Source organism: Somniosus microcephalus, chromosome 7 (genome assembly GCF_052327205.1).
Source record: "Somniosus microcephalus isolate GS21.2 chromosome 7, FLI_Smic_1.0, whole genome shotgun sequence".
Lineage (NCBI taxonomy): Eukaryota > Metazoa > Chordata > Chondrichthyes > Squaliformes > Somniosidae > Somniosus > Somniosus microcephalus.
The window spans coordinates 93587253-93607602 of NC_140993.1; the positions used below are offsets into that span (position 1 = coordinate 93587253).

The 20350-nt window shown below is 48.2% G+C and overlaps 1 protein-coding gene across 5 annotated transcripts in view; it reads right to left on the reverse strand.

The window, feature by feature from the left end:
* LOC147114800 (RNA-binding Raly-like protein) overlaps positions 1–20350 on the reverse strand; it is an 859876-nt gene that overhangs the window by 742288 nt on the left and 97238 nt on the right. The window contains exon 1 of one of the 5 annotated variants that reach the window (XM_085992750.1): positions 19214–19343. The exons of the other annotated variants lie outside the window; for them this stretch is intronic. The gene's annotated coding sequence lies outside the window, so the exon portion shown is untranslated. Of the gene's footprint in view, positions 1–19213; positions 19344–20350 lie in introns of those variants that run through there. 5 annotated transcript variants of the gene reach the window in all.

Below are 20350 nucleotides of genomic sequence, written 5' to 3' on the forward strand. Positions count from 1 at the left end.
AGTGTTGGAAAAGAAAGATATTGCAAGTAGTCAAATCAGAATGTTACAGCACATTCGGCCCATCAAATCTGTGCCCGTGTTTATCTACGTGAGCCACATAGTCTAATCCCATTCTCCTTGTTTACAATACAACTTAATATTATTCTTTTATAAGCAACTATCTAATTGTCTTTTAATGGACACTACTTCAACAACAGCTTGTGACAGTGAATTCCAAATTCTAACCAACCTCTGTGTTTTTCTAACTTTCCCTTTAAATTTTTGTGATTATCTTAAATTGTGCTCTCTGATTACTGTCTCACTGACCAGTGGAAACAGTTCATCACCATTTACTTTTATCATAATCCTTTATAATCTTGAATACTTGTTATCCCTTAACCTTCTCAGCTCTAATGAAAAATATCCTGAACCTCAAATCTCTCTTCATCCCTGGTAACAACCGAGTAAATCTGCGCTGCACCTTTTAAATGCATTATATCCTTCCTATAATGGAGTGCCCAAAAATGTTCACAATACTTCAACTAAAGCATAACTAAGGTCTTATACAAGTTCAACGTTACTCCCTTGATTTTGTATTCAATGCCTCTAGATACAAAACCATCTTTAACTACCAGTGCTTCCTCTGCTCTTGGACTTCATTTCTGCACTGGACTGCACTTATAATCTATCTACCCATCTTGCTAGTCCTACATTACAACAGTGACTACACTTTAAAAGTACTTAATTGGCTAAAAGCACTTAGGGATGTCCTGAGATCATGAAAGGCAAGTCTTTCTTCTATTTATGTCCTCCTGAAATTTTATGGAATACTCATCACAATTTTCTATCCTACCATTTAAATTTCATCTAATCTCCCGATTCATCCTTGCCTTCACCACACTCCCTTTTTGTCTTTCCTGGAAGGTTCTTCATTTGTATACTTTCTGTCTTCTGTTATAATATTTCCCATTGCTACGGTTCTGTTTGCCACTTTTTCCTTACTTTAAACTGGGAATGTACAGATAGAGTGTGTGGATTGAGTTAAGGGGAATTGCTACAATACTGAGTGCCCTTAAAAGACTATCATTTTTTTTCAAAGAAAGTGAGGAGGAAATCTGCAGACTGTGCATAGAAATAATATGGCTGCAGTAAAGGGGGAGGTTATCGATTCAGAGATAGACTGCGAGAATACATCTGAGAAGGGTTTAAATGGGAAAGGATTCGTGGGCTGTTTTCTGAATACCTAGCAGGCCCTACAAGGAAAGATGCAATGCAGGACTTGGTGCTGAAAAACAAACTGGAGCAGGTTAATAACATGAATATGAGAAAGGTTAGGGATGAGCAATCATAACATAATTAATTTTAATGTTGCAATAAAAAAAGGGGAAAAAAGTTGAAAAGAAAGTTCATTGATTGAAGAGAGCCTGGAAATCCTTCTCAGAAAGTTGCACAAAAATTGCTCAATCTGGACAGCGGGGGAGGAAAATGGGGTGGGACCTAGACATCCCACCCCTTTTACACTGCATGTGAATTTCTGGCTGACATAAGATGCACCTGCCTCCATTTAATGCAAATGATTATTTCCCGCTAGTACTGCCCTCAACTTAACCCCATAAATTGCTGGGGTCAGGGGCTGTTACCAGTGCTTTGGGGGATTGAATTCAACAAATCTGGTAATTTTGTATGAATAAAGTAAATAAGTGGCCTTGATTATTATTTGTATGCTCCTTTACTTATGTGTTTAGTTTTTACCTCTTAACTTTCTTAAAGCTGAGGATACATATGAATATGGTTTAAAATGTAGCAGACTTGAAGTAGTGTGACAGGTTTAGCAGTAGTGGGCTTTTAAAGGGACTTGTGTGATTTGCAACAGTTATGGAATTACGCTACTTTGGCACTGTTGGGGTCATCCTGGGTTTGGCTGTACTTGCAGAGAGAGGACATAGAGTTTGGTAAAACTGGAGGGGGAGCAATGTAGGGTATGTTTATTTGATGGCTCCTGAGGCTTGACAGTAGTGCCGAGGGTCCCAGGGCATGGCAGCGTTGTTGGAATGGGTACAGGGTTTGGCGTTTTAGTGGAGGCACCAGTTTCTGTTAGTACTGGATGGAGAAGGTGCTGAACTATTTGGGCTGGTACCAGGTCTGGTTTATAGAAGGATGGAGAGGAAAATACATGGTCCAGCTGCACTAGATGGAGTTCTTAGAGTCTGGAAGCTCTGTGGGTGGGGCTACATTGTCTGGGAGGAAGTGCCAGTATCTAGGAGCTTTGGGGTTTGGTACTGGAACATAGGAACAGGAGTAGGCCATTTAGCCCCATCGAGCTTGTCCTAACAGTCAATGAGACCATGGCTAATTTGTGGCCTAACTCCATATACCTGCTTTTGCCCCATATCCCTTAATACTTTTGGTTAACAAAATCCATCAATCTCAGATTTAAAATTAACAATTAACCTAGCATCAACTGCCATTTGTAGAAGAGAGTTCAAAAACATCTACCACCTTTTGCATGTAGAAGTGTTTCTTAACATCACACCTGAAAGGCCTGGCTCTAATTATTGGGCTATGTCCCCTAGTCCTAGACTCCTCAACCAGCGGAAATAGTTTCTCTCTATCTACTCTATCAGTTCTCCTTAATACTGTGAAAACTTCAATCAAATCACCCCTTAACCTTCTAAATTCCAGGGAATACAACTCTAGTTTGTGTAATCTCTCCTCGTAATTTAACCCTTGCAGTCCAAGTATCATTCAGGTAAATCTACACTGCACTCCAGGTGTGGTTGAACTGGGGCTTTGTATAGCTGTAGTGTAACTTCTGCCCTCTTGTATATCAGTCTCCTAGATATAAAGGCCAGCATTCCATTAGCCATTTTGATTATTTTCTGTACCTGTCCATGACATTTCAATGATCTATGTACATGGATCCCCCAAGTCTCTTTAGATCTCCACTGTTTTTAGCTTTTCACCATTTAGAAAGTACTCTGATCTATCAGTTTTAGATCCAAAGTAGATGACTTCACACTTGCCTATATTGAAATCCATTTGCCACAGTTTTGCCCATTCACTTAATCTATTAATATCGCTTTGTAATTTTATGCTTCCATCTACACTGCTTACAATGCCGCCTGTCTTTGTGTCATCGGCAAACTTGAATATGTGGCTCTCTAACCCATCATCTAAGTTGTTATTAAGTACAGTGAATAGTTAAAGCCCCAACACAGAACCCAGTGGGGCACCAATAGTCACTTCTTGCCAATTAGAGTACCTGCCCATCATCCCTATTTTCTGTCTCCTGCCACTCAGCCAATTTCCTAACGAGGTCAATAAATTGCCTTCAATTGTATGAGCTTCAACTTTAGCAAACAATCTTTTATGAGGGACTTTATCGAGTGCCTTCTGGAGGTCCATATAAATAACATTCATAGACATTTCCCTATCCACTACTTTAGTCACATCTTCAAAAAATTGAATCAGGTTCGCCATGCTGGCTCTCTCTGATCAGCTGAAAAATTTCAAGGTGTTCAGTCACTCTATCCTTAATTATAGACTCTAGTAGTAATTATTCTTAATTATATACTGGGGCATGTCTCAGGATCTGACAGTACTGGGAGATGGGGCGGGATTGAGTGTCTCAGGATCTGGTTCCCCACCTTTGGTGGGAGGGAGAGAAATGCTTATGGTCGCTGTGCCAGCAATGTAGTGTGGGTGCTGGTACTAACTGAAGGTTTCTTTCAGCTTCCTACCTAGTCTAGTGTAATTGATCTCTCTGCAATCAACTACATTAGGCAAGGTAGCCCTTTAAAATTTAAATCCTCCTCAATGGCCCCACAGCAACCTTAGGTGCCAGGAATTCATGGCATTCCTAATGCCCAGCACGGCTGTGCCAAATCACAGGAAATACATTGCTTGACATAGTCCCTGCTCCTTACAATACGCCACCTATGCTTGGGTGGGCATTTTGTACAATCACCTCTGGTTACACTGATTTACCAGCATAATCAAAGTGGAAATTCAGCCCTTAATTCTATTTCTAGAAACATAGAAACATAGAAGATAGGAGCAGGAGTAGGCCATTCAGCCCCTTGAGCCTGCTCCGCCATTCAATGCGATCATGGCTGATCATCCAAATTCAGTACCCAGTCCCTGCTTTCTCCCCATACCCCTTGATCCCTTTAGCCTTAAGAAATATATCCAACTCCTTCTTGAATATGTTTAATGAACTGGCCTCCACTGCCTTCTGTGGTAGAGAGTTCCACAGGTTCACCACTTTCTGGGTGAAGAAATTCCTCATCATTTCTGTCCTAAATGGCCTACCCTTTATCTTTAGACTGTGTCCCCTGGTTCTGGACTCCCCGACCATCGGGAACATCCTTCCTGCATCTAGTCTGCCCAGTCCTGTCAGAATTTTATAAGTTTAAATGAGATCACCTCTCATTCTTCTAAACTCCAACGAGTACAAGCTCAGTCGACCCAATCTCTCCTCATACGTCATTCCTGCCATCGCAGGTATCAGCCTGGTGAATCTTCACTGAACTCCTTCCATGGCAAGAACATCCTTCCTCAGATAAGGCGACCAAAACTGCACACAATACTCAAGATGTGGTCTCACCAAGGCCCTGTACAACTGCAGCAAGACATCCTTGTTCCTGTACTCAAACCCTCTCACTACGAAGGCCAACATACCATTTGCCTTCTTAACCGCCTGCTGCACCTGCATGCTTACCTTCAGCAACTGGTGCACAAGGACACCCAGGTCTCGTTGCACTTCCCCTTCTCCCAATCTATTGCCATTTAGATAATAATCTGTCTTCCTGTTTTTGCCACCAAAGTGGATAACCTCACATTTATCCATGTTATATTGCATCTGCCATGTTTCTGCCCAATCACCCAACGTGTCCAAATCATCCTGGAGTTTCTCGACATCCTCCTCACAGCACACACGCCCACCCAGCTTTGTGTCGTCTGCAAATTTGGAGATATTACATCTAGTTCCCTTGTCTAGATCATTAAAATATATTGTGAATAGCTGGGGTCCAAGGACCGATCCCTGCGGTACCCCACTAGTCACTGCCTGCCACTCGGAAAAAGACCCGTTTATTCCAATTCTTTGCTTTCTGTCTGCCAACCAGTTCTCTATCCAAGTCAATACCTTGCCCCCAATCCCATGTGCCTTAACTTTACACGCTAATCTCTTATTCTAAAGGCCAACAGGGCCAATACTAATTGAAGGGAAACTAAAATACAATGCAAATACTGTGCAGTTGAATTAGAAAATAATTCTGAACTAAAGCATAGATATTATGCTCTGTGATATTTGCGTACATTTGTATGACATTACAGAGATGTTGGCCCCGATTTTCCCGATCGCATGGGAAATTTTCGGGTTCCCCGAATGTCGGATTCCGACCCGAATATAAATGGGTCAGCCAGCTGCACGCAATTTTCCCGCAAGTGGCCAATTAAGTTCCAGCGTGTGGGGACCCTTGCTAATTGTCCATTTCCAGTCAGAAAGCCCCACAGTATGATATCATCATTCGTGGTGCTTTTAAAGTGTCCAGCAAGCTTTTCAACCTCGACAGGCTTCCCATCCAGTCTATCAGAATGGCAGAGGAGCCTGCATCAGCTGCTGCCAGCGGCAGAGGCCGAGCTGCCGCAAAATTCGATGAAACATCATTGCAGACACTGGTAGATGTTAGGGCCCGCAGGGAGGTCCTCTTCCCTATCTCAGGTGGATGCAGGTGGCTGAAGAGGTGAACTCTGTGGGAGTGACCCATCGTACGTGGATGCAGTGCAGGAAGCGCTTCCATGACCTACACCGCACAGGAAAAGTAAGTATGAAGTTCCCATCACCCTCAGGCTGCTCCCCATTGCCTTTCCCCAACAGCACTCAGCTTCAGCTATCACCTCCTCCACATCCAACTTCACAGTCACATCCATGCACCCTTACCCATTCTCTATCTATGCTCACATTCACATAACACTTCCACCATGCAGCCCTCACACTGCCTCTCACTCTGATGCTTGTAACACAACTGCCAGCACACAGGGAGGGCCCTTGGTCTTGCAGCCTCACACCATCTTTGTCTCCTTCTAAGTATCTTTGCTATGCAATCTCTACACTCACTCCTTCATTCTCACTCAAACTCCACTTGTCTCCCTCATTGCAGGAAAAGAAAGCTCAAAATAGGAGAGAACGAGCGAAGACTAGAGGAGGACCACCCTCACTCGCCCACCTGACCCCCTGGGAAGAAGCAGTTTTGGGGATTGCTGGGGCTGACGTGTCTGAGGAAGCTGAGGCAGGAGAGACAGGAACAAGCCCGCAAGCTGGTGACAGAAAAGTTTCCCATCTCTCTCACTGACATAGCATGAGTTGCTGATATAATTCTGAAGCCACATCATTGGGACTTATGAGCATCTGCCAAATCCAATGTGCAAGTAGCCTTGGCATGACACCTCTAACTCTTTCCTTTACTCCCCCACAGGACCATCCGGAGCGCCCGCCGCCACTGCCCAGGAGGAAGAGGCTTTGCAGCCAGACTCCTCAGAGGAAGCTCCAGCCTCTGAGGGCGCAGCGTCAGCAGAAGTAAGCACACCTAGCACCAGCGCAGAAACTCACACCTCGGTGGGACCTTCGGGACATAGAGTAGAGTTGTCACCTGGTGTATCACAGCTCACAAGTGAGCATCAGCAGATTGTGGAGACAGGGACAGCAGTGGAGAGTTCTCGTTGGAGGGCGCAGAGCTCTGCCAGCTCAGCTCAGCTGCATGTCGACCCTATGCCTCTGGGTCCATCCGCAAGAGAGGAGGTGATGGATCTCCATGTACAGATGCAGGAGTCTCTGGCAGGTCTTGTCTCCAGGGTCGCTGCGAGTGTGGAGCGAATGGAGGAGTCCATGGCGAGCATGAGCATAGCCTTATTGGAGTCATTGGCGCATCAAAGCATCACCACGGAAAGGATGGCTACCTCCGTGGCAATGCTGGCTGCAGCCGAGGAGAGGAGGGCTGCAGCCGAGGAGAGGAGGGCTGCAGCCGAGGAGAGGAGGGCTGCAGCCGAGGAGAGGATGGCTGCGGCCATGGAGGAGTTTAGTTGCCAGGGTATCGGAAACATGGTGAGTGCTCTGAATAGAATGACATCTCTTGAGGAGCGATGGGCATCTATTGAGCACCGAGACCAGACCTTCATGGAAGTCGCTCTGATCAGGACTTCCAGTGCAGAGATGGGTCCCCATGGCCCCCGTGATGTGCAGCAAGGTGCTCTCCAGCCACTTGCAGGCACTGAGGGGGAGCTGACCCATGAGAGGGAGGTTGTTGGCACACCGTAAGGAAGTGGGGGCTCCCCTCCACGCGCTCGCACTTCCATGTCACTTCAGAGCCCTCGGTCAGAGCCCCGCCGGAGTCCACACCCAAGTGAGATAGGAGTCTCAAGCCCTGCACAGCCGCAGGAGCAGCAGACTGCTGGCGAGCCCTCACAGGCTCGCCACCCCAGAGGACGCCCGCCAAAGGTGTCGAGACAGGCGCAGCAGGAAAGTGAGCAAGGGGCCTCCACATCTGCTGAAGCCACAGGGGTAGCACTACATAGGAGCACGCGTAAGAGAAAAATGAAGCACCACTAATCACAAGGGTAGTCACTTGGGTGAAAATCTTGTAAATATTTTTAATGCCATCACTTTCTTGGACATAAAAAATCTGGTGGCAGCTGCAGCAGTTATGGCATCTGTCATTTGGTGAATGGGGATATCACATTGAGGCCTTAAGATAACTTGCAGATGTAAGCAAGCTGGTCAAATAGGTAGAAATGCACAGGCATGGGTCACTGTCCATGGTCAGTTAAGAAGCAGTGAGGCTGCAGTGTTTGATGTACCAGGCTAGGCAAATCTGCCCAGGATGAGTGCGTTCGTGCATTTCGCCCAGCAATGTTCTCGCGCACTGGTGCCGCTGGTTGGCGGCCCACTGCAAGATGCTCGTTCCCGTCCTCCACCTCCTCCTCCTCCTCCTCAGGATCATCCTCAGGATCATCCTCATCCAAGGAGGCTCTGTCAGGAGCCTCTTGGTCCTGTGGAATCGGCAAGCCACGACGCTGTGCCATGTTGTGAAGCACACAGCATACCACAACGATTTTGGAGACCCATGCTGATGAGTACTGTAGGGCTCCCCCTGATCTATCGAGGCATCTGAAGCGCATCTTCAGCAATCCGAAGGCTTGCTCGATAATGCATCTGGTGGAAATGTGACTGGAGTTATATCTCTCCTCAGCCTCGTTGGCTGGTCTCCTCAACGGCATCATTAGCCAGGAGCGCAGGGGATATCCCTTGTCTCCAAGTAGCCATCCCTGAAGTTCATTTGGTGGACTGAATAGCGGAGGCACATTAGACTGGCGCAGTCTGAAGGAGTCATGGCAGCTGCCAGGGTACTTGGCACAAACATGCAAAATCACCTTCTTGTGGTCACACACCAGCTGAACGTTAAGGGAGTGGAAGCCCTTGCGGTTGACAAAAACTCCTGGATTGCGGTGGGGTGCCCTAAGGGCCACATGTGTGCAGTCAATGACGCCCTGCACCCTTGGAAAGTCTGCCAGCTGAGCTAATCCAATCGCTCGCGCCCTCACACTTGCGCGATCCCGGGTGAAATGGATGTGATTATGCGCGAGGGCAAAGAGGGCATCGGTGACCTGTTTGATGCAAGTGTATGCGGCCGCCTGGGAGATGCCACTGATGTCTGCTGCTGATCCCTGGAAGGAGCCTGAGGCATAAAAGTTGAGTGCGGTGGTGACTTTGATGGCCACTGGTAACGAGTGTCAACCTGGTGCTCTGGGCTCCAGGTCTTGCTGTAGCATTGCGCAGATGTCAGTCACCACCTCTCACAAAAGTCGCAGCCGCCTCTGGCACTGCTGCTCAGTCATGTTGAGGTAGCTCACCCTGTGCCTGTAGACCCTGTTTGGGGGGTATCTCCTGTGCCGACGGCCTTCCATGCACTGGCCCCTTCTGGCCTGTGCTGCCTCAGGTGGGTGAGCCGCAGCCTATCGCTCCTGCTGCTGCTGCTGTTGTTGCTGGTGCTGCTGTTGTTGCTGGTGCTGCTGTTGTTGCTGGATCTGCTGTTGCTGCTGGATCTGCTGTTGTTGCTGGATCTGCTGCAGCCTCCTGTGCTGTTGGAGATCCTCTAATGCCAAGAAGGGAAGTAACAAAAGGCCTCCCATGCTTCTGGCAGATGCCTCCGTTGAGGAGGCGCTGAGTTAGGGTGCTGAGAGGGGCTTCCCAGGAGCTCACACTGGAGAAGTGTGTGAGGCTCCAACCTTCCACAGCTGTGCCTAACCCTTCAACAAGTTGCCCCAAGCCTTCAGCAACAAGGTCCTGCAGCCTACAAATGCTGGCTGATTAAATCTCTTCAGTCCTGATTGACATGCAACTGAAAGCAAGCAAGCCGACATTGTTCACGCCAGGTTTCATCAGCGGTGTTCCCACCTGGCGTGTTTTATGTGGGAAAAGGCTGAAAATTCCAATGGCCCCTGAAAATAGGATTAAACATGCCAATTATTGGTCATTAGGCTCCTGCCGACCATTCCCGCCTGCGGCGGGCGGGACTGATTCGGGTCGCGCTGAAAGACGGGGGCGAAAGTCAGGTGGGGTGGGGGGTCGTGACCCCCTATTTCTGCAATTTTCAGCCCCCGTCCGCCTGAAACCCCGCCCGACGGCTCCGGGAAAATCGGGGCCGTTGATTCTTTTAAAATGCTCTGTTAAAATAGTGGACAAAGTAATTTCATGCAAACACATTAGTGTAGATTTTCCAAATTCTTGCACCTGGCATTAGTCCCATAATTTTTAAACACATGCTCAAAGACATAGGGCTAGATTTTCAGTATAGACAGTTTTGGGGCGCTAACCTAAGCGCCCGCCCGAAGTTAGCGCCCGCCCCAAAGTAGCGCCCCGTTGCCGGAAATTCAGTGGCTTCGCCCTAAGAGATTGGTGGAGCGCTAAAAGAGGCGTTCCACTCCTATCTTTAGGCGCTAAGCCGGCGGTCCAGAGGGATAGCGCCCAGGCGGGGCGCAGCGCGGGTGCGGTCATTTTTGGACTGACAGCAGACCCCGTGGCGCCGACCAGCTCTTAAAGGGGGAAGGGACGAATTGGTCTGCTGCCACGCCCTGCACACTGCAGCCTTGCAAAGAGGCCTCAACACTGCTGCTCAGCCCCAGGGAGTCATGGCAACGCCAGAGAAGGCCTGTCAGCGTGCCCTGCGCTTCTCAGAGGGTGATCTGGACATAATGGTCACAGCTCTGGAGGTGAGGCGCAAGATCTTGTTCCCAGAGAGTGGGAGGAATCCAACCCACCATGACTACACCAAAGCCTGGAAGCAGATCGCCCAGAGGGTGACGTTCACCGGCGATGCCCCCAGGACCCACAAACAATGTCGTAAAAAATACAACGATCTGACCAGGATTGTGAAGGTGAGTAGCCTTTCCAGTCTCCTCCTCATTCTTGCATGTACACCTGACATGATGGGCAAAGGGAGCTGAAAGTCCTATTGGCCAGCCCTCAGCCAGCAGCATTGGGACAGTCATGAGCATCACATGGCCATTCGGCACTCTACACTTTGTCCAAGCTGTTCCACCATGGGAGGCAGTGCACACTACATCAGGGCTTCACTCTGTCCACGCTATTCCACCATGGGAGGCAGTGCACACTACATCAGGGCTTCACTCTGTCCAAGCTATTCCACCATGGGAGGCAGTGCACACTACATCAGGGCTTCACTCTGTCCAAGCTATTCCACCATGGGAGGCAGTGCACACTACATCAGGGCTTCACTCTGTCCAAGCTATTCCACCATGGGAGGCAGTGCACACTACATCAGGGCTTCACTCTGTCCAAGCTATTCCACCATGGGAGGCAGTGCACACTACATCAGGGCTTCACTGCGCACTTACAGCCCGTCCTTTCTCTTGCAGGCTAAAGTAGCGGTTAATCGCCAGGCGCATGCCAGGGGTGGCCGCGCCAAGCTGCAGAAGCTCACTCGGCTGGAGGAGCACGTGTGTGTGCTCATGGGAGCCCGTGTGATTGTTCCCACAGCGTGCGGAGTATCCGACCCTCCACTGCCCGGCAATGGTAAGGACCTCGCCTTTTGGCCCTCTCGCATCGCACTGGCCCATCCGAGCTACCTCCTTTGCCACTGTCCCACCAATGCGCTGAATGCCACCAGTCCTAACTCCCTCGCTGACGCCGTCTCCTCACTCTGAAGCTACTCTTGTGCATTCCTGCTTTCAGCTGGTGACGACCAGGACCCTGAAGCTGCCAGTGACAGCACCTCCGACCAGGAGGAGGAGGAGGAGCAAGCCGGACCTTCGGGGGAACAGTCACGTCCCGCAGGAGAGGAGGAAATGCTTGACACCTCCTCACTGGACGAGTGCCTGGAGGAACTGTCGCAGGGCAATGCAGCTTCTGGGACCAGTGGCGTCCAGCCACCCAGGAGCCGTGCGCGTGGCCCGCGGCCTTCCCCCCAAAGGGGGGAAGGATCAGAGGGGAGTGCTGCTGTTCGGCACACTCGCCGCCACCAACGCGGCAAGGGTCCCCTAGTTCGGCCCCCTCCTCCCCAGCGGGAGAGTCGCAACTCCAGTCCGGACACCTTCACCTCGGAGGAGGTGCGGAAGCTGGATAAGATGGCCGAGGATTCGGACCGGCGCCACACGGAGCTCATGAGTGTGGTGGGGCGCATGCCTGAGGCCATCGAGTCGCTGGCGACCAGTGTGCGCGAGTTCGGGGCAGCAACTGCCGCGAGTGGCCGCATGCTGACTGATGCCGTCAAGACCCTGGCGGCTGTGATGCGCGCGCACACCAGGACCACAGGGGCACTCACTGCTGCCACACGCGCTGTCTCAGGCAGGCATCGCCAGGGCAGCCGCCGCGCTGGACCATCCCAGCAAGCCGCCCCTCGGCTGATTGTTGCGGATCCTGCAGTGCGGGCCCGGCCGAGTGCCACCGCGCCACAGCACCAGCCAGCGCATCCCACACGCCAGCTGGCCCACATTGTGCCATCCGTCGCCGCCATTCCCCCACTGGGGCGTCAAGGGCAAGCGGCTGCAGCTGATGGTGGCCAGGCTCAGGTGCGCCACTCAGCAGACGGCCCCTCGAGGCCCAAACGCCATGTAGGCCGCCCCCCAGCGGCATCTGGCGGAAGGGCATCTGAGCCTCAGGCACCTTCCCCCAGCCTCGCAGCAGCCACTGGGCAGAGCTTGCGAAGGAGTAGCAGGCCGGGCAGGGGAGGCAAAAGGCTGGGCAAGGTCTCGCCCTCGCGGGCCACTCCGTAGAGGGTGTGGGCAGCTTTCCTTTTATATGGCGGTGGCCATCTTTATTTTGCCCATGGTTGTGTTGTTGGAGGGCTTATTTTTTGCGTTAGGCCGACGTTGAGGCCCGGTTTGAAGAAAGGTGGAGTGACTCCTCCCCAGTTTGTGGGAGTGAGTCGTTTGTTGGGCTTTTTGTGGGGCCCGTTTATTGTTTTTGGGGATTCATGTGGGAAGGGCTTTTCATTTTTGTGTAATAAAAAATTATCTTTATTCATGCAGTCTCCATGGTTGTTCTTCTTAGTGTTTGTTGGCTTCGCCGGCTGAGGGGTTGCGGAGCGGCTGCATTCATCTTCCCTCATGGCCCCTGGCCATTCCCTGACAGGGGGCTTAGAAGTACCGTGTAATAAGGTGGCGTCGTGCGGCCCTTGGCCCTGGTCGCTCCCTCCTGGGAACGTACTCCTGCTCCTCCTCCTCCTCCTCCTCATGCTCCTCCTGCTCCTCCTCCTGAGGTGCTGGTCCAACGTCAGGTGGCAGTGCCTGAGTCCTGCGGATAGCCAGGTTGTGTAGCATGCAGCAAACCACCACAAATTGGGAGACCCGGTCCGGCGAATACTGGAGAGCTCCTCCGGAGCGATCAAGGCAGCGGAACCACTGCTTGAGGACCCCAATAGTTAGCTCGATGATGTTGCGGGTGGTTTGATGGCTCTCGTTGTAGGCCTCTTCAGCAGCAGTCCTGGGCGCGCGGAGCGGGGTCATGAGCCAGGTGCACAAAGGATAGCCTTTGTCCCCGAGTAGCCATCCTCTTGGGGGAGGCTGTGCCTGGAACATGTCATGCACAGTACTCTGCTGCAGGATAAAGGCATCGTGGCTGCTGCCTGGGAAGCTGGCATTGACTGCCATGATGCGCTGCTTGTGGTCACAGACCAGCTGCACATTCAGAGAATGGTAGCCCTTCCTGTTGCGATACTGCTCGCCATGCTCCAGAGGGGCCCGCAAAGCCACATGCGTACAGTCAATGGTGCCCTGCACCAAGGGGAATTCCCCGAGTCTGGAAAATCCCAATGCACGCTGATGCTGGCTCTCCAGGGCCATGGGGAAGGAGATGAATTGGCTTCTCCTTCTGAACAGTGCTTCGGTCACCTGGCGGATGCAGCGATGCGCGCCGTACTGGGAGATGTTTGCTATGTCCCCAGCAGCGTATTGGAAGGAGCCGGTGGCATAGAAGTTCAATGCCACCGTCACCTTCACTTCCACCGACAGAGACGTCCTGCACCTGAGCTTTGGCCGCAGATCTCGGCGAAGCAGGTGGCAGGTCTCTGCAATCACCTCCTTTCGGAATCGGAGCCTTTTAACACATCGCGCGGCACTCATGTTTAGGTAGGAGCGCTGCTGGCGGTATAGCCTGACTGGGTAAGGCCTACATGGCCGATGCCTGTAGCCCCCTCTGCCTCTAGCCAGGGCTGCCCCTCTCACAATGCGTCTGCGAGCCCTACGGACATGGAGCTGCAGCTCCGAGTTGGCACCCCATGCAACCCCCATCAAATCCTGGCAAACACTCTAATTTCCAAAAGGCCACTTGCAGCGCTCTGGCCTGAGTCCAAAAATACCTGGCTCTTGCTGCTTGAAACCAGTTAGCTATCCTCCTTGTTGTGTCTCCAGAAATGCGTTGCACAAGAGTGTTTTCTGAAAAAAGGCTGGCCTTTATACTGGAGAGTACGTCCCCTTTAATTTGCGCCCCCCGGGGCCTGCGCTGGTTGTGTTGCGTTCCTTTTTCCAAACGCTCCGGCCGCCAGCCGCACAATGGGGCGGTCCGACTGAAGTTTGGAATCGGGGCGCACAAAGGGCGTTGCACGAGGATGTGACGTCATTTTCTGCGCGCGCATCCGGGCGGGCGCTAGACTTTGCGCCGGCGCTAACGGGCAACTTAATTTGGGGCGGGGCGCAAACTGCACTGCGCCCGGACGCTACACGCATAGCGCCCGAAAAACACTTCTCTTAAGGCGCTAACTGCTGGCACAAGCGACTGAAAATCTAGCCCATAGATTTTAAGGCGCATTTTAAAGGAGGAGAGAGATAGAGAAGCAGAGGGGTTTAGGGAGGAAATCCCAAAGCTTAGGGCCTAGATAGCGGAAGGCAAATGAAAGGGCAAAGGAAATCAGGGATGCACAAGAGATGCACAGTGTAACTCTCATCTTAAGCCTGACACGTAAGCCCAGCATTACACCGTGCAACACGCTGACCTTTTTGCTTTGCTCAGCAGTTGGCCCCTTACCTTTTCCCATGCACCTAATATGTCATTTTCTATCAGCTCTGACTTTGCCATGACTATCAATAGCAGAGCATAAATGTAGACCAATGTAGAGCCCTGGGAGCCGCCATGGCTCCCTAAAAAACGGCCCTTCTAAATTTAGTCCTAGCCCAGTAGCCCATGCAAATCGGGCACAGGCCATACCACTACTACAATTGTCATCGCTGCATGCCATTATGCTTGTATATTGAATTTAGGCCCAAATATTTCTAAAATATTAGCAAATGAATACAGTGTCTGCCACCACCAGGATAACATGCAATTCAGTGTACCATGATAAAATAACTTCAAATAACTGTTAATTTGTTACACTCCCATAATAAGAAATGTTTCTAACATTAAATACTGACATTACAAACTCAAGTCTGACTAGCTAATTTTTAATTTTTATAATGGTGGCATCACGAGATTCTGTATACTTTTTCATGACCTCTCCTTCGTGATAGAATGTTAGCGTCTCAGCAACTTTGGCAACTTCAACTGAAAAGAACTTTGACAAACAATTTACAGCACTAAATAAATTGAAATGCTATTTAGTTTCTTGGTTCATTTTACCATGCAATCAGCTTCCCTTATTTCTCTGCATTGGTTATTGTAATCGGTTCAGGTTTTACTCATCGAACCTAGATGCAAATAAAGCCGTCTTTCATTGTTCCAGTCATTCACAATACACATTTTTGGTAAGAGAACCTCCAACTGTCTGAAAAACTGCTCAACTGTAAAGACAAGAATGAGATTCTCTATGACAAGATCCAATTTTCTTTCATTGTGCCTGCCATCAGTATTTTGGATTAATCTCTCTGCTTAATTGAATCTCCAGTTTCTTTTGCTGGTCTGCATACTATACAGCCTTTTAAAGCCCCTGAATCTGAACAAATGCGGCTGGACTTGAAACATACATTGCTTGTTAACTTCTGTACTGCCAGAACTCTGTTTACTTGCTTAAAAATGTTCAATGTCAGTTAACCAATTGGATTTTGATTCAGACACATTCCTTCCCACTTGGGTAACAGACTCTGAGAAGAATGGTCAGTTAGTCTTGCAGACCTCATTAAAACATGATAGAATAAAATATTTGCTGTTGTGCAACAGTACTACAAATTTTTTTGAGTTTGTCTAAACATTAGGGGGGAAAAATTCAGTTGGTTTGCGCCTCCCGTTAGTGCCTTAAGAGGGAGCTAATGGGGCGCAAAGCAACTTGCGCCTGTGACGCCGATGTTTGCGCCGCTCACGAAATTAACTAGACATTTTGCGGCGGCGCTAAACATTACCGCCACAAGCTCCTGCGCCGGCAGATCGTGACGTCAGTCGAGTGTGCAACGCCCCAGTAGCACCCTGGACCGGATATTGAGTGGCGCCCCCTGCCTTACCGCCTGCCGCTAGCAACGACAGGTTGAGGGGAGCATTTTGCAGTCAGGAAGGGACTGGGGGAATGCTATTTAAAGGCGACTGCTTCCTGCCTTTTTTTGTTGGTGACATTTTTGCACCACTCATTCTGAGAGAGAGAGAGAGACTTCTGGAAAGGTTCAACGCTGTGTGAAGGAGTTTTGGGTACTGAGCAGCACTTTGCAGATTCATTTTGATTTTCCCTTCCTTGTATCGATTTAGAAGAGACTGTGGGGGCTGCACTCTGAGCTCTTTCCCTGGTTCTCTCCATTGTTCTTTCCAGCAGATTTGATGTACAGGTCTCTCCAGGCTGCAATGAGCAGGATGTGGATGGAGAGCAAGATCAGCCCTCCCCTTTAAGAACTGGCCGGCACCATTGTGTCTGTGTTCCATTGTTGACTGACATCACATGAGTTTCGCCAGCACGCTGAGGTAGCGCCTCGCTCCTCGGCCTTTGCGCCTTAAGACAGGTGTGAAGCGCCTGATTTAGCACTCCAATCACCTCCAGGGGCGATAAAAGTCAAGTTTGCAGTTGGAGGCAATAATTAGCGCCAGGCGCTAAACTTTGCGCCCAGCCGATAATTGCGCCCCGAATGGGGCAATACTGAATTTCTCCCCCTAGCTCTCCAAGGTCTCATGAAATTGAACCTCTTCTTAGCTGGAGTTGTTCTACCAATGCTTTCAGCCCTAACTGTGCCTTGCTTCCATTGCCTTGCTTTTGTGTTTCTATAAGATAACTGCTACAGTTTCATTGTTACCTGTTTTCTCACTATTAAAAATAATTTGTCATATTTAAAGGAGTCAAGTGGTGTCTTTTAATTTTAATTTTGTTTTCATTTTTAACTGAGAGTATATTGTGAGCTGATTCCTCCAGTGGGTACAGAAAAATAAACTACAAATTACTGTTTACAATCTTAGCGGGTGAATGTTTAACACGTTGATATGACAGCCTTGTTTCAACTACCTTGCACGGTGGGACAGAACATATTCATGTATGGCGATGGTGGAGTCTGGAACATTGGCTGATAGAAAGAAGAAAGATTTGCATTTTTATAGCACCTTGCATGGCCAATGAAGTACTGTTGTAATATGGAAAACATGGCAGCCAATTTGCACACAGCAAGGTGCCACAAACAGCAATGCACTAATGACCAGATGACCTGTTTTAGTGATGTTGATTGAGGGATAAATATTGCACTGGGGAGAACTCCCCTGCTCTTCTTCAAAATAGTGCCATGGGATCTTTTACATCCATCTGAGAGGGCAGACGGGACCTCAGTTTAACGTCTCATCCAGAAAACGGCACCTCCGACAGTGCAGCACTCCCTCAATACTGCACTGGTGTCAGGCTCGATTTTGTGCTCAGATCTCTGGAGTGGGACTAGTTTCCACAACATTCTAACTCAGAGGCAAAATTGCTACCACTGAGCCAAGACATACCTTATAGGGATGATTCTGTGAGTATGACCATTGCTTGTCTGTGGGACAGCTCTCCCAACTTTGGCACCAGTCACCAGATGTTCGTGAGAAGGACTTTTCAGGGTTGACTGGGCTGGTTGTGCCTTCCTTGTTTTCTGATTTCTCTCTTCTTCTTAGGCAGTCTCTCGGAACCGAGGATGACTTGCTTCCACATTAAAAATGAGTTCTCAGGTGACTGATGAGTCCAATGCAGGACCTACAGTCTCTGTCACAGGTGGGGCAGACGGTGGTTGAAGGGGCGGGTGGGTGGGGTGCTTGGGTTGACGTGCGTTCCTTGCGCTTGGCTTCCGCTTGCTCCCGATGAAGAGACTCGAGGTGTTCGGCGTCTTCCCGGATGCTTCTCCTCCACTTTGTGCGGTTTTGGGCCAGAGATTCCCAGGCGTCAGTGGGGATGTTGCACTTTTTCAAGGAGACTTTGAGGGTGTCCTTGAAGCGTTTCCTCTGCCCACCTGGGGCTCTCTTGCTGTGTCGGAGCTCCAAGTAGAGCGCTTGTTTTGGGAGTCTCGTATCGGGCATGCGGAGAATGTGGCCCATCCATTGGAGCTTATCAAGCGTGGTCAAAGCTTCGATGCTGGGGATGTTGGCCTGAGCGAGAACACTGACATTGGTGCACCTAGCCTGCCAATGGATTTGCAGGATCTTGCGGAGGCAGCATTGGTGGTACCTCTCCAGTGCTTTGGGGTTTTCTGATTTAATGCCTAGGTCGCAGCTGAAAGTGCTTTAGGTTTTATTCCAGTTATTCTTCTTTGTAGTGCTTGATACAACTGAATGGCTTGCTAGACTACTTCAGAAGGCAGTTATGAGCCAACCACAGAAGTGGGACTGGAGTCACATTATAGACCAGACCAGGTAAGTATGGCAGGTTTCTTATCCTAAAGGACATTAGTGAACCAATTGTTTTCTTTATGACAATCCGACAGCTTCATGGTCACTTTTACTGATGCTAGCTTTTTAATTCCAGATTCTTTTTAAATTAAATTCAAATTCTCAAACTCCCATGGTGGAATATGAACTCACGTTCTCTGGATTATTAGTCCAGCCTCTGGATTACTAGTCCAGTATCTTACAGCAATGCGCTAATGATCAGATATCCTGTTTTAGTGATGTTGATTGAGGGATAAATATTGTCCAGGACACTGGGGAGAACTCTCCTGCTCTTCTTCAAAATAGTGCCATGGGATCACTATACTACCATACCCATAAATACATTAAGTGTCTTCTAGCAATGCAAATACAGAAAGACAATTTTTTTTTATTGTTTATGCTCTAAAATGTAAAGTGAGTCTTCTTTAGTCACTGCCTCATAAAGAATTTCAGTATCTGCACACATATGGAAACAATTCACACTGACAAATATCATTGCTATTTGGCTATTTGATAATATCCCTGATTCCTTCACAGTCACAGCATGACAGTTCAAAGACGAAAGCATAATTTTGCAACAGAATAAAACAATTTGCCTGAGCCTACTTTTATTCATACTGTAATGCCATGTACATATGTTTCCCAGCACACATGTACAATGATGTCTTCTATATAATTTAGCAATCTAAAATAGGTCTTCATAATTTCTGAGTGTACAATATTCACACTGCCAAAATCATTAGCCTTTAGACCAATGTGAATGAGTTTCCGCAGTGCACAAATTAAGCCTGTGTAGATCATCAGTAGCTATTTGTAATAAGCCAATGAGGCATGGAACAAAATCACTGTTAACAATAGTTTAGCAGATGTATGATGAAATAACACAAAGCGACTGATTTTAGTATCTCTTTTGAAAATCAGATAAAACACCTGGGTCCCTCTGGCTGATGAATTCTGACATTTAATTGGTTGAGATGAATGTTCCTGCTGTAGTCCTTTATAGTGTGATCCTCCATGAAATGAGAATTACAAACAAATAGAAAGAAACAAATTGCAATTATTATTGATTTCTAGACATAACAAAACAAGGGAGAGGAAAAATAGAACTAACATGGAATAGATACTATAATTGAAATGATTTTTGCAGGTCAGGTATACTATGTATTTTGGACCAACCCAGTATTTACCACTAAACATTTCTCAATGCAATATTGAAGGAGAAATTAAGAGTTGAAATTGGTGAACCAGCAGCGATTCAAAGAGGCAGCCTTATATTCAGGTTTTGCCCAACTACACTATAACTTCAACCAATGTACAATAAGGTTTAAAAGAGTCCCTGGTGGTTAAGCTTAATTTTCAACTTTTTAATGTTAATAGAGAGCCACTTGTGCTTTATAGGTTCTGACGGAAGGTTATTGACCTGAAACATTAACTCTGTTTTTCTCTCCATAGATGCTGCCTGACCGGCTGAGTATTTCCAGCATTTTCTGTTTTTATTTCAGATTTCCTGCATTCGCAATATTTTGCTTTTGTGCTAAATAGACTGTTCGCCCAACATTAAAATTTGACTGCCATTTGGATGGCAGTGTGCAGAGCTCTATCCTTGCATGCTTGCACACTCCCTGACTAAAGAATGACACAGAACAATATAACTTGGGTCTCACACTATGAAACACAATTGTTCCTTAAATCTTACTTAGTACACGCAGAGCAGACTTTACAGTACTAGCACAAATTACTCATTATTAGTTGCTAAGAATCTATTTTTCAAAATTTGTTCAAATAATACATCAAATTTGCAGACAAAAATAGCTTTATTAAAATCAACAACACATAACAATAGTTCAGCTGAATTCAGAGTGCACATACTTAACATAGAATATCCAAAGAATAATGAAGTCAAATAATTAAATCTAATTTGGGATGGTTAGCTTATTCAACGCAAAGTTAAGCTGCAATGAAAATCCCCCTCCTATAAATATAATCTTCAAGAATATTCCAGTGTTCTTAAAGGTGTAGGCTATTAGGAGTATATTTCCCACCAACTGTTAAATGTGTTGACAGTAG